Source organism: Mesoplodon densirostris, chromosome 8 (assembly GCF_025265405.1).
Source record: "Mesoplodon densirostris isolate mMesDen1 chromosome 8, mMesDen1 primary haplotype, whole genome shotgun sequence".
Taxonomy (NCBI): domain Eukaryota; kingdom Metazoa; phylum Chordata; class Mammalia; order Artiodactyla; family Ziphiidae; genus Mesoplodon; species Mesoplodon densirostris.
In genome coordinates, this window is record NC_082668.1 from 46807186 (window position 1) to 46820532 (window position 13347).

Genomic DNA, 13347 nt, shown 5'->3' on the forward strand with positions numbered 1-13347 from the left:
GTGATTTCATCTGTCGCTGGTGACTTCAGGTATCATCTATGTGCTGGCAACTTGCAATTTGCAACTTTAATTCAGGTCTCTCTTTTTAGTTTCAGACCCACTTTAATCAAGACCCCCACTGGTTGGGAATTCCCTGGTGGTTCAGTGGTTAGGACTCGGTACTTTCACTGCCAGGCCTGGGTTTAGTCCCTGGTCGGGGAACTAAGATCCCACAAGGCACACGGCATGGCCAAAAAGAAAGAAAGAAAGAAAGAGGGCTTCCCTGGTGGCACAGTGGTTGAGAGGGGATGCACTGCCGATGCAGGGGACACCGGTTCGTGCCCTGGTCCGGGAAAATCCCACATGCCGTGGAGCGGCTGGGCCCATAAGCCATGGCCGCTGAGTCTGCACGTCTGGAGCCTGTGCTCCGCAACAGGAGAGGCCACAGCAGTGAGAGGCCCGCGTACCGCCAAAAAAAAAAAAAAAAAAAAAAAAAAAGAAAGAGAAAGACTCCCTCTTGGTTGACCCACAGGTGTTTCACACTCAGTGTGTCCCAGTCTGAACCCATGTTTTCCACTGAACCTGCTCCTCCTCCAGGGTTCCTTATCTCTGTAAATTTATGGTCACCCACCCAGTTTCTCAAGCCTGAAACCTTGACTCATTAAGTTACCCCTTGTCCCACAGCCCATCAATCACCAAGCCCTTCTGAGTCTCCTCAGATGGGTATCTTGAATTTATTCACCTTTCTCCATCTCTGCTCACACCACTTTAGTCTGTCTTACACTCCAGTAGCCTGTTTTCCCTGTACCCACTCAGGCATCTCTGTACTCCAAGTACTGTAGGGACTTTCAAATATGTACATCAGATCACTTCAGCACCCTGTTTAAAATATTCAAGGCTCTTAGAGTTAATTCTAAACTTTCATACTTGGGTATTTTAGAATAAATTCTGAATTCTTTTACATGCCCTCCACTTGTGCCACTTTCCCCTTCGCTTACTAGTTCAAGCCTCTTTGGTCTTCTGTTTGTTTCTAGTACACTGCAAGCTCTTTCTACCCCAGTTCCTTCCAACATGCTGTTCACCCAACACGCACCAGTAATTCCAATTCATTTATCAGGCTTCACCTTAACTCCCACTTCCTCCTATAAGCCTTTCCTGCACAGAGTAAGTTACATCCTCTTTATGCTTTCTTGTAGCTCTCTGTATTCCACTGTGATCCTAATCACATTTGTAACATTTACACAATGTTTATCTTTCCATGTGGGCTTGGACTGTTTCTCATATACTGCTGTATCCCCAGTAACTTGCACAGGGGCTGGTAGAAAGCAGCCACTCAGCAATAAATATTACTTTGAATGCTGAAGGAACAGATAGGCATATCCCTATCTTTGATTTAATTAACAGCTGAGTTTTTGCTCTTTATGTCTGGGTCTACAGATTTTAAAAGACTTTATTATACTCCTGAATATTTTTACATGGTAGTAATAACTCATAAGGATATTTAAAAATTATTCAGCCTATTTCCTATATGAACATCAAATACCTAACAAAGCTGTTATTGAAAAAAAAGTTGAATAAAAAACAGTATGTATGTTTTTTTCATATGACATGAAATAAACATCTAGAGTCGACATGAGAATTAAAAAATGGTAGAATTATTAAATCAAAGAGTTATTTTGGAGCTGGAAGGCATCGTAAAAATCACCCAGTTCACTTTATTTTAACCTCGTTTATACAACATAATCACTTGGATCAGTTAAATTAGACTCCCTGGGAATGGTGTATTCTAAAAACTCTTGAAGTGATTCTAATGTTCATCCATGAAAGAACTACTGATCTGGCCCAACTCTCCCTTTTTCTATAAATGAGAAATTGAGGACTTCCCTGGTGGTGCAGTGGTTAAGAGTCTGCCTGCCAATGCAGGGCACATGGGTTTGAGCCCTGGTTCACGAAGATTCCACATGCCATGGAGCATCTAAGCCCGTGTGCCACAACTGCTGAGCCTGTGCTCTAGAGACTGTGAACCACAACTACTGAAGCCTGCATGCCTAGAGCCTGTGCTCTGTGACAAGAGAAGCCACCACAGTGAGAAGCCCACACACCGCAACTAAGAGTAGCCCCTGCTCGACGCAAGTAGAGAAAAGCCTGCGCGCAGCAATGAAGACCCAACCAGCCAAAAATAAATAAATAAATAAATTTATTTATTTAAAAAAAATGAGAAATTGAAGCTCAGAGTTCTTAAGTGACTTCTTCAAGGTCATACTGTTAGTTTCTATATTAGTGGTCCATTTAGTAGAACATATTTCCTTATATTAATAGCTGGAAAAATGGAAATTGATAAGGAAGAATGCTGCTAAGCCCTTAAAATCAATGATTTCTTTCTACAGGATGCCCAATTCCTGATTGTCAACTAGGCCTGAATATCTCATTAGATCAGCTGGTAAAATACTACCCAGTAGCTTAAGATCAGTGCCTCAACTTTTCTGATCCTGAGAATCACCTAGGATGCTCGTTAAGCATTCTGGTTCCTAGACCCATATCCTGGATATTCTGAGGTAGTAGGTCTGGAGCGGAACCCAGGAATCAAAATGTTTAATAAGCACTCAAGTGACCTTAGCCTCAGTTATGTTTGGGAATCATTGGCTTAGATGAAGTCATAATTTCCATTTCCAGAGACACCAGTAAAGAGGCCATAAACAGCTAACTTCAGCATGGTGATTGGGGTTTACTCCCAAGGAAGAAGTCGGTGTCAAAGACCATGATGCAGAAGTAAGTCAAGGTATGCTGAGAGGAAAAGGAGACCAGGAGTCTTGAAAGCAAAGGGCCAACAGAGGGTTCAGGCTGGAAGTGAGTTGGCAGAAAGCAGGTGTGCTGGCAATGGTGTCTCCAAGTGGCAGTGAACCATGTGAGGTGACCTCATATAGGGTGGAGTCCCAGATGACAAGATAAGATCAGGGGCGCACACGTCTTTGAAGCACTGCCTCTATTCCTACAACAGCAGAAGGCTTCCACAGAGTCAATTTGTAAGGACTCACTGAAGATCTTCTCGGAGCACAGCCCATAAATGTAAGATGTGGTGCCAGCATGCAACAGAATTATAATCCATTTGGGCAAACATGAAACTCTAGCAGGTACCAGAGATTTAAATTAAGGTGCTAGGTGGTATGGTGTTCACAGCTATCAGGGCTGTGAACACCTTGAAATAGAAAGGTCTTGATGAGGCTGCAATGGTCAGAGAATACTTCATGGAGGGGCTTCAGCCTGAGCTGGGCCTAAAAGAGTGGCCAGAATTTTGACAGGCATATAGGAGGGAGAGTATAGCCAAACACGGAAGCCACAGGATTTTGGGCACCGAGGAACAGTGTTCCCCTCAGCCAATTGGTAGGATACCTAGGATTTTGGCAGGAGGAGGAGAGACAGCATGGCAAGGGGCAGAGAGAGAGAGAGTATTTCAAAGGACTTGAATGTCAATTAGTGAAATTTAAAAGATGATTTAGAAAATAAGGATTTATGAGTGCTTTTATAGTAGAATAGTAACTTGGTGAGTTAATTACTGTGGAAGATTGATCTGGCAGCAGGGTGCTAAATGAACTGGAGTGGTAGAGGGGGGCCATTAAAGCACGTTGGGCTTGGTGTCTAGTGAGGTCGAGGGATAAGAGGGATAAGATAGAGTTTGTAGAAACAAAAAGAGAAGCTGAGTAGAAAAGCATGCATGTTACTTGGAGAGAGACTTTACAGGGAAACTGAGGAAGAGGAAGGAATTAATAATGGGGCCTTGTATAGTTTTAGTTCACATTTTTGAGTGCGTTTTTAGAGTAATGCCATTTTTGCTTATTTACCCACTTCAGGTGGGATTTACCAAAACTCTGTAGCTCTGCCTAGAAATACTGTGGTTCAAGAGTGATGGAATGAGATGAGGATGCCTGAGATCATCTCATGACTCTGTAGAAGTGAGGTTTGGCTTCACTATTATCCTCTGAAGGTCCTCCTGCGACTTCTACTTATAGGAAGTGCCTTTGTGGGTGTGAAAGCCAAGGGAGAGGCATGAAGACAAGCATCACCTACCTGAGGGAGGCATAACACAGTCAAGACTGTGAAGTCAGCTGAACCTGGGCAGGTTGGGTCACCGTGGGAAAGTTGGTAACATATCTGAGCTGTCATTTTCTTACTTATAAAATAGAGAGGATTCCACTGGCCTCCTACCTCGTCAGAGTATTTTGAGGAATCAGGAAAAATACCTATAGAGAGCTCAGTTTCGTGCAGTGGCCCTCAACCAGGGCTGACTTTGCTCTCCAGTTATGGTTGTCATGACTGGGGAGATGCTACTGGCATCTAGTGGGTAGAGGCCAGGTGTGGCCTAAGCATCCTGCCATGTACAGGACACCCCCCACAAAAAAGAATTATCTGGCTCACAATGTCAATCACACAAAGATTGAGAAACCCTGCTATAATGCCTGACACAGAGTAGGCACTCAAAAATAGCTACAATTTTTAGAGTCCTTAAGATGTGTAAGACTATACTAAGGGTGTGACATTATTTTCGATTTTAATCCTTTCAAAAGTCCCGTGGAAGGTAGTTACTCTTATTAGGTCCACTTTCCAGGTAAAGAATCTGGGAGTCTGAGAAGTTAAGTAACTCTCCCAAGGACAAACAGCTGGTTTGTGGATTCAGACAGTCTGATTCCAGAGAGCTGGTTTGTAACCACCATGCTATGCTGTCAATCCAATAAATGATAGATATTATTGTTGTCATTACTGTTACGTAAAGAGAATGTAAAGTTCTGAAGCCATTCATTAATTCAACAAGTTGAGTGCCTCTGAGTCAGGTCTGTTCTAGGTACACAAGACAGACAAGTATGATCTGCACTGAACAACTCTGAGCTTATATTAATTGGTGAGTTAAGCCTCTTGTCTCTTTCCCTTTTCTGGATATGAGCAAGCCAGACTGAAGACCTGTGGTAATGACTCACTGTAGCTATTATTCCAATGAAAGATTTCCAGGTGGTGGCCACAGTGATGATAGTGGTGCTGGAGGGAGCATGGTGTTAATCTCTCTTCTCCCTAGGACTGTCACCCAGATGTTGCTGCTGCTGTACAAAGAGTAAGAACTGTCTACCACTGCTGACTTCTAACCTAGCTTGGGATTTCAGTGTCATGTGGAGCCCCAAGCTAGGCAGTGTTCTGGAATGACTAGGCCAGTTTTACTAATGGGGGAAACAAAGTCTTTGGTTTTTCAGCTCTTGTATTTGGTATTAACAGATGAAGCTGTAACAGTTTACTATTTTCAGGGTCTCCAAATCTAGCTTGCTTTGATTATCTTTTAGGAAATCTCCAACCTGATTTTAATATTCATAATAATACCTAGAATTAAGATATCCACCTACATTCGTTATGTTTTTTATTTGCAGAGGATTTTCATGTAAGTAATTAAAAGGTTAGCCTTAAAGCACTTAGTACTCATGGGTGTTAGAGTAGGCACTTTGGAAGAATGTAGAAGAATAACGCAGCTCTACAAAAATGCTTAATCCTAGTTGAAGAGACAAAATATAAACATATGGAGTAACCTGAGGATAATTGCAAAACAATTCACTACCATATACAAAATAAAATAAAGGTGACTAGTCCCTTATGTGCAAAAGTGACACAGAAAGAGAAAATGAGTTGGTTGCATAGAATCCAGATATATGGAGAGTGGCTTCATGACATAGGTGTAGGGCACACCAAGTCCTGGGTAATAACAGGCTGGAGGATGGGCAGGGTAGCACAGTGGTTAGGGCCCAGCCTGTGGAGTCCCACACTGCAACCAAATCCTGGCTCAGTGCTACTAGATGTGTGACCTTGGGCAAGTGATTTCCACCCTCTACATTTCAGTTTTCTCAACTGTAACATGAAGATAATCATAGTAGCTGCTTCATGGGTTGTCACAAGGATTAAATGACTTAATACACTTAACTGCTTGTAATCTCGGCAGTCTGACTCCAAAACTTGAGCTATAAACCTCTAAACTACAGCAGCCTAGAATTGTCATTAGTATTCTGTGGTGGTGGTTATTACAATAGCATGTGAAGCAGTGGATCAAGGAGACAATAAAGATGGGAGACCATCCAAGGTTGTTACAGAAATCTAGGCATAAATGATAAGGACCCACATTAAGGTAGTGGTTTCAAAGCAGATATAAAAGGGAATAAATGGGGCAAAGGACCAAATTCAAAAGACAGTGCATGATACAGATCAGGGGGTTGTTGGATGAGGAGGCTGAAGTATATACATAGTGAAATGTGAGATAACAAGATTGAGTCCAGGTGCTCAGAAATTGGGTGATGCCATTGAGAATAATGAAGCTTCCATTTTATTATGGGAAGATGACAAGCTCAGGTTTTGAAATGTTGTATTTTGTTTGTCAAAGGGAAATCTAAGTGAAGATCACCTCTAGACAATCAAATATATGGTCAGTAAGAAGTTGGAGCCAGGAGTAGAAATTTGCTTTTGTACCACATTGCTATTGTGTCACTGGACTAAAGTAGCAAGGGTTGGAGTATTGCCACCCTCACCAGATTCTTGACACATTTCTGTGTCTGGGTGGCTAATTAACCTTAGGTGTCATCATTTAGAGTACTTTCAGATTTTCTCATTCTGCTTTGATGTAGTTCCTTATCTTGAAATGACTCTAGTCTTGTATGTGTTGCTAAAATGTTACAAAGGTTGATAATCTTGTTGCTAAGTAGCCAAGTGGTTCTTTCCAAATCATCATCCATTTTATCAGCAAAATGCTTTGATTAGTGTTTATTAATAATTCATCCAAATGTTTCTGAGATCGAGTATGATGATTATTATTATCTAATTGTTTTAGCAGAGTTCAAATTGCTACTGATCAAATGTGGAACATGAAAACCCAGCCCTTCCCTTTTCCCTGAGATCAACATTTCTCTCAGTTCAGAGTACGACGTTTTACAATTATTTTTAGAAGTTGTACATTCCTAGCAGTTGACTAGGGAAGCAGTCATATCTACATAAGAGCCCATCATAACTTTCAATGTCATTATAGTGACTTGAGGAAAAAAATTATAATTTCTTGAGTTGGAAGGGTTAGGTCAGAGTTTTTCAACCTCTGCACCATCGATCTTTGGGGCTGGATAATTCTTTGTAATGGGGAACTGTCCTGTACTTTGTGGAATGTTTAACAGCATCCCTGGTCTCCACCCACTAAGTGCTCGTAGCAGCTCCATCCCCCAAATTGTGACCCCCAAAATAACTCCAGACATTGCTAAATGTCTCCAATTAAAACCGCTTGCTTAACTTCTTCCATTTAGTTGTTCACGTTGCTAATTTTGAATGTATTTTAAGTCTTAATGCTATATGAAATAGCTCATGCTATGTACATGTTCTACCACCAAGGATTTCAGAGATCTTTCCTTCTGAGATAAGTGATGTGCCTGGGTTAGACTGTCTGATTTTGGAATGTGAGCCACAACTCAATATGAAGAATGGTACATATATAGGAACAAGTACACTGGGGACTCCTTTTCTTATCTTCTCTCTGACAGTATTTTGCTGAATGTTCTTACACCAGTATTTAAAATCTGTTCAGCATTCACTCAACCAAGACTTCTAAGTAACTGCTATGTCCTTGGCAGTGTTGCCATCCACGGAAGGTACAGAAAGGAATGAAACTGTTTCTAATCACAGAGAACTCTAGTCAAGAGGAGAAACCAGACAAGGAAACATTTTTTCCCACTGTGTGATAAATATTTTTCCTGAGGAATGGAAAAGCAATATGGGGCTCAGAGAAAAGAGTACCTAACTCTACCTGAGGAAATCAGGAAAGGCTTTTCAGAGGAAACAACGCTCAAATAGATTCTTGAGATGAGTACAAATTTACCAGACACAGGAGGAGAACAAGAACTTCAGGCAAAAGAAACAGCGTCAGCAGAAGCTCAGAGGCATGTCTTTGAAGTCACGATAAGCCTGTTTGCAAAACTGGAGTTGGGGAGGTGTGGGTGTTGGTGAGAGAAGAGGGTAGGAAAGTGGTCAAGGCCCAGCTACTGCAGAACTTGACTGCCTGGTTAAGATCTCTGAACATTTTTCCTGTTGGCCATGAGCAATATGCATTGCTGCATATTTTATTAATTTTGTTTTTCTTCCCCCTCTAGAATGTAAACTCCATGTGGCAGGGACTTATGTCTATTTTGTTCACTGATGTATTCCTCATTGCCTACTAGAGGGCCTGGCATATAGCTGAGTTCAATAAATGATTTTGAATAAATAGGTATAGTTTTTGTAATTAATTATGTTGGCTCACCTAGAATTCAGTTGTCTACGATATCATTACCTATTAATGAATTTTTATATTAAAAATAGCTAAATACTCTTGGAAATGGCTTTATTGCCTTCAGTTTTATTCCATATTTTCCAAAGGAAGTGAGTTATTTCATTTTTTTCTGTCTGGATTCATATCTAAATTCAAAATTCATGGATAATTTTATAATGACTGACTGATATCATATAATTTTTTTATTGAAGCTGTGAAACCATTTTAGAAATTTCAAGACCAGTAAATTGTTTTGTAATACATATGTTCAGAATCTATAGATATTCGATCCTAATAATGGAGATACGACTTCCAGTAGGTCAGAGTGTATTGAATCGCTTTGTTTGAGAACCTGTCTAGGGTTAATGTACTTTTATCTTAACTCATGGAAATCCTCAGTCTGTTTCTTTTCCCTCCCTCTCTTTCTCTCCTCCTCTTTATTTCTTTGCTATATGACAATGGAATTGTATTTAAGCTAGTGATTCAAGCAGCAGAAATTTATTCTGACTGTAAAGGGGGATGAATGAAAGTCAAATCGACGTCCGTGTCTGTCTGTTGCTTCAGATTGAGAGAATATGTTTGATTGGTACAGTGGGGGAAGATGTTGGCCCTGATTCAATCAGCTGCTGTCAGGGAGAGAGTATCACATGTCCCTGAGATTCATCTTTCCTGTGGGGCAATGGTGAAAGCAGGTGTGTGCCCGTGGGAGGGGTGGGGAGGGAGAGAGTGGGAAGGGGTCAGCCACACAGATACCCCTGAAGTGCCTCTAGTAGTACCTCCACAGCTAGGATAGAGAAGAACCACCCTTTTTTTTTTTTCTAAGAGCATTAAAAACATTTTTTTAAAATATCATTAAGATTAACAGGTAAAGGTTTGCTTTTTATTCTGAAGCCGGAGTTATGTTCATCCAATCTTTTTGCTGTTTCCTAGTATTTATGTTTAGCCTGTATAGTGCAATCCTATTCATGAAAGCTAAACGTCAGAATTTTTTCTTTTCTTTTTCTTTTCGGCTGAGATCCCTGCTGAGGAAGAGGAAAGATAACATTTGTTTTCCACTTGGTATCTAAGAAAAAGTCTAGTTTCAAATCAAGAAGTTGCTTTTAGTTTTTTCTCGTGAAGATCAACAAACTTGTCAAATGTTTTACATCATGAGAACCAGAGTCAGACAGCTCCCTGTTGTCTCAGAATAAGAATGTGCTTTGAAACACTGTTTTATTCAGTTTATTTTCACTGTCTTTTTTCTATTTCCATCTCTTCCTCCCTGCCCCGGCCCCTTGATGTTTTTTAGCAGTTTGTGTTCCATATTAGAGATTTGATTCCTTTTCAAGTTTTTTTTTTAAACCCAAAATAAACAATAAGACTGACATGTAAAATCCTCTGGAATGAAAATTGAGCCCTCCCCAGCTAACAGGGAGAGAGATTCAAATGACCACATGTTTGTTTTCATAGTTCTCAGATTTCTGTTAGAGACATAGGCTGAGTCACTGCCAAACCAGAAGGCATTTCTTGGCCCAGCCTGGAAGACCACTTTTCATCCAGCATGCCTTCTAAATTCCTGTGCAGAATGAAAATACGAGGCAGATTCAGTACTTCCCATAGAGCTGTCCACACATTATTCCTTCATGCCCCAAATAAATGTCAGCTTCTACTTTGTGCTAGGCTAGGTGCTGGGAATATAATAGTGAACAAGGCAGTCATCTGTCTTTGCCTTAAGTAGCGTGTGATGTAGTTAGAGAGGTAGACAGTTATCTTCTGAAGTGATAAATGCTACGACATGGAAAGTGCATTTTGCTGTGGGAGCACATATGAAGAGCATCAAAGCAGATGAGGGGTGAGTGAGGCGGACAGGGAAAGGTCAGGGAAATTAAAGGAAGTTTTAAGATGAGACTGGAGGGAGTACAGGTGAGCTGAGCAAAGGGTGGGAGAGGGGGTGCAAGAGAGGGGAAATTAAGGTATTTACTCAAAATCACCACAAACGGATTTCAGTGCAATTTCTCAGTTTCTAGAGATATTTACTGACGAGATACCTTCACGTTGCACTACTTGCTATCCAAGCATCAAAGCTGGATGAACTATAGTACTTCTGCATCAAAGTGGACATGTGAGAAATGGCCACTCTCAACCTGGGCAAGTCGAATCTTCTATGATTCAGTCATTAAAGTTCCTTCCAGAGCTTCTGTGTGCTTTTGAGGAATCCTCAAGCCCAGCACGACTGCACATACTCTTCCATCAAGGCCTATGGCACCTTGGCCAGAGCTCTGGGAGAGCATGAAAATCAGCTCAGCCATATCCATAATCTAGAGGATTCCTCCATTTTTAAAAGAAGTAATGCTCCTTACTATTAAAAAAAAAATGCTTTCTAGTTCACCCAGTCCTCTCCTGGGCCACTTATTTGTTGTTAAGCTGTCTGGTGTTGAAAACCGTCTGAATTTTTAACAATGTCAAAAAGATAATGTTTGGCAGACTTGATACATAAAATTGTAAAATTTCTGTATGGTAAAGGACCCCCAAAACAAAGGTAAACTACAAATAACACTGGGAAAAATATTTGAAACATATAAGAGACAAAAGTTTAAACTTCTAAAAATTCTGCCAATCAACAGTAAGAAAAAAAGAAAGAAAGAAATCCTATTAAAAAATAAGCTAAAGGTAATGAACAGGAAATTCATTAAAAATATAAATGGCTAATAAACTTATGGAAACTATAAATTAAAACACCAACATCCTACTTCTTGCCCATTAAATTTATGACAAATAATAACATTAAAACACCAACCCCCCAAAATGTGTAGACCAGAGTCACTTGATCCCAAGCTGCCAGCCCATTCATGCATTTTGATTGGCTTCGTATTAGGTGTGGGATGTCAGGTTTGGGATCCTGAACTCCAGGGGCCCCCATTCCCATCATATTCTATGTCGATATCACCTCCTGGAGTGCAACTCTATATAAAGTGAACCATGACCCTTGGAACTGAGCAACACTATGAGCCCTAGCTGTGAGTATGAAGTATTTGAAAACTTTATTTCAAAGAGAAATGGCTCCTCATCTCTCCCACCAATATTCAGCTAATGAGTTTTGCCCTCCTGTTTTCTCATATGGGATGGATCCTGGAAAGGAGAAACAGTGCTAGAAGCAGAGTAGGATTAGGGAATCCTTCCTTACTAGCCTCCTGTGTTTTTCAGTCCTGTCTGATTGCTTCATCTCCTGTGTATCTCTAGAGATAAGAAAAAATATGGGGACCAGGGATGACTTTGGATGTGTCCCCAGACCAGTCATTCAGCCCTTGGTTAGGGTCTGTGGGCCCATGGCAAAGATTCCAAGACTGTCGGTCACATCTGAGTTTCTCTAGTACTAGATTTTTCACTTATTGGGTAATTCAGTCTGTCTGAATTTCAGATTATGAGAATCAAATCAAATGAGGGATGTGCAGTATTATATACTATATTATTAAGAGTTGGAATTAATCTTGCCGTCTGTAGGCTTTACTTCCTCTATGAGACTGGCTCTCTCTGTGAAAGATAAAGGTTGCTATTCTAGGCTTGGGCAGGGTGATGAGACTGGGATGGAGACAGGATGATGCACTTTGCCTCATCTCCTCGCCCCAGGCCCGCACTTTGGTGGTGGTACATCAGGTGGCTTAAGGGGATCCTTTGACCTTACCTTTCATTGGCCCCACAAGTTACCTTCGCCTCCTTCTTTAAGGTTCCATCCATTTAATATCTTCTTTGCCTGAAGACAGTCCCTTTGGAGTTCTGTGGCTTTGGTCCAGATGACATGGATATGCATGAAAATGAGGACTTGCTTGGTATCTTTGACTACTTTGACTTCAAAGTATTGAACTGGGGTCCAAGGCAACCTTACAGCCACTGAACCCTGGGAGCAAGGAGTAGGACTCCCCTATCCTGCATGAATTGGAGGTGTCTCTGGAGATCTACCAGAGATTGACCAAGAGCTTGAAAATCACAAGGCAGTGCCTCAACCCTGGTGATCAAACCGTGTGCATGCCCTGCACGTTGTCGCCAGGTGTAGCTGGAAGGAACACATTAAGGTCACCTTCCCCAGAGAGGAGAGAGGGCCATGCCACGCCTGACGATATTCCTATATACATTATTTTGTGATCAAAGATAAGACCCTTGTACATTTCCTCCAGAATGGCATCAGTATGCTCACATACTGATGAGCCTCAAGGAGGTGGGACCTGGCTCCGGTTGTGTGTATATGGGGAGGGACGTGACTGGGGATAATGGGAACATTCCCATTCCTTCTGACCAGCTGGATTATTCGCTTTTTTTTTTTTTTCTTGCGGTACGCGGGCCTCTCACCGCTGCGGCCTCTCCCGTTGCGGAGCACAGGCTCCAGACGAGCAGGCCCAGCGGCCATGGCTCACGGGCCCAGCCGCTCTGTGGCATGTGGGATCTTCCTGGACCGGGGCACGAACCCGTGTCCCCTGCATCGGCGGGCGGACTCTCAACCACTGCGCCACCAGGGAAGCCCTATTCTCATTTTATTCTTCTTCCTTCCTCCTTATTTACTAAATTCCAAACCATTTTTTCACTCTCTGCCTCATTTTCCCCCAGGTAGAGAGGCTGTATCATGAACACTTCTGCAGAGTAATACTGTCACCTAGCAATGTGTCATCAAATCGGGCATCTTGAACAGCTTCCACTGGGAGGGGCTTTCCTTTTCTAGGGTGCCCATTTCTAACCTCCCCAAATTTGGGGCAAAAATTTGCCCTCCCCAAATCTAACATAGCAGTACTGCCCACCGCACAAACCCCTGCCAGGTGTGTATGTAGCTTTGGGCCCAGTGATACTGGAGACCTTCTCTAAAATGCAGAAGCCACAGCTTTCAGGAAGAATGTCCTGTCCCTGACCCACTTCAGAGCTGGGCTGACTTAGTGTGCAGTGGGGGGGGTGGGGGGTGGAGAGGAGGTGGGGAGAGCCAGCCCAGGCCAGGAGTCAATTTTATGTATCAGTCTTGGGGTCCAGTTCACACTCCAGTGGTGAAAAGTGAGCTGAGTACTATTTGAAAGTATATACAGATTGCTTGTCCGAGTGTT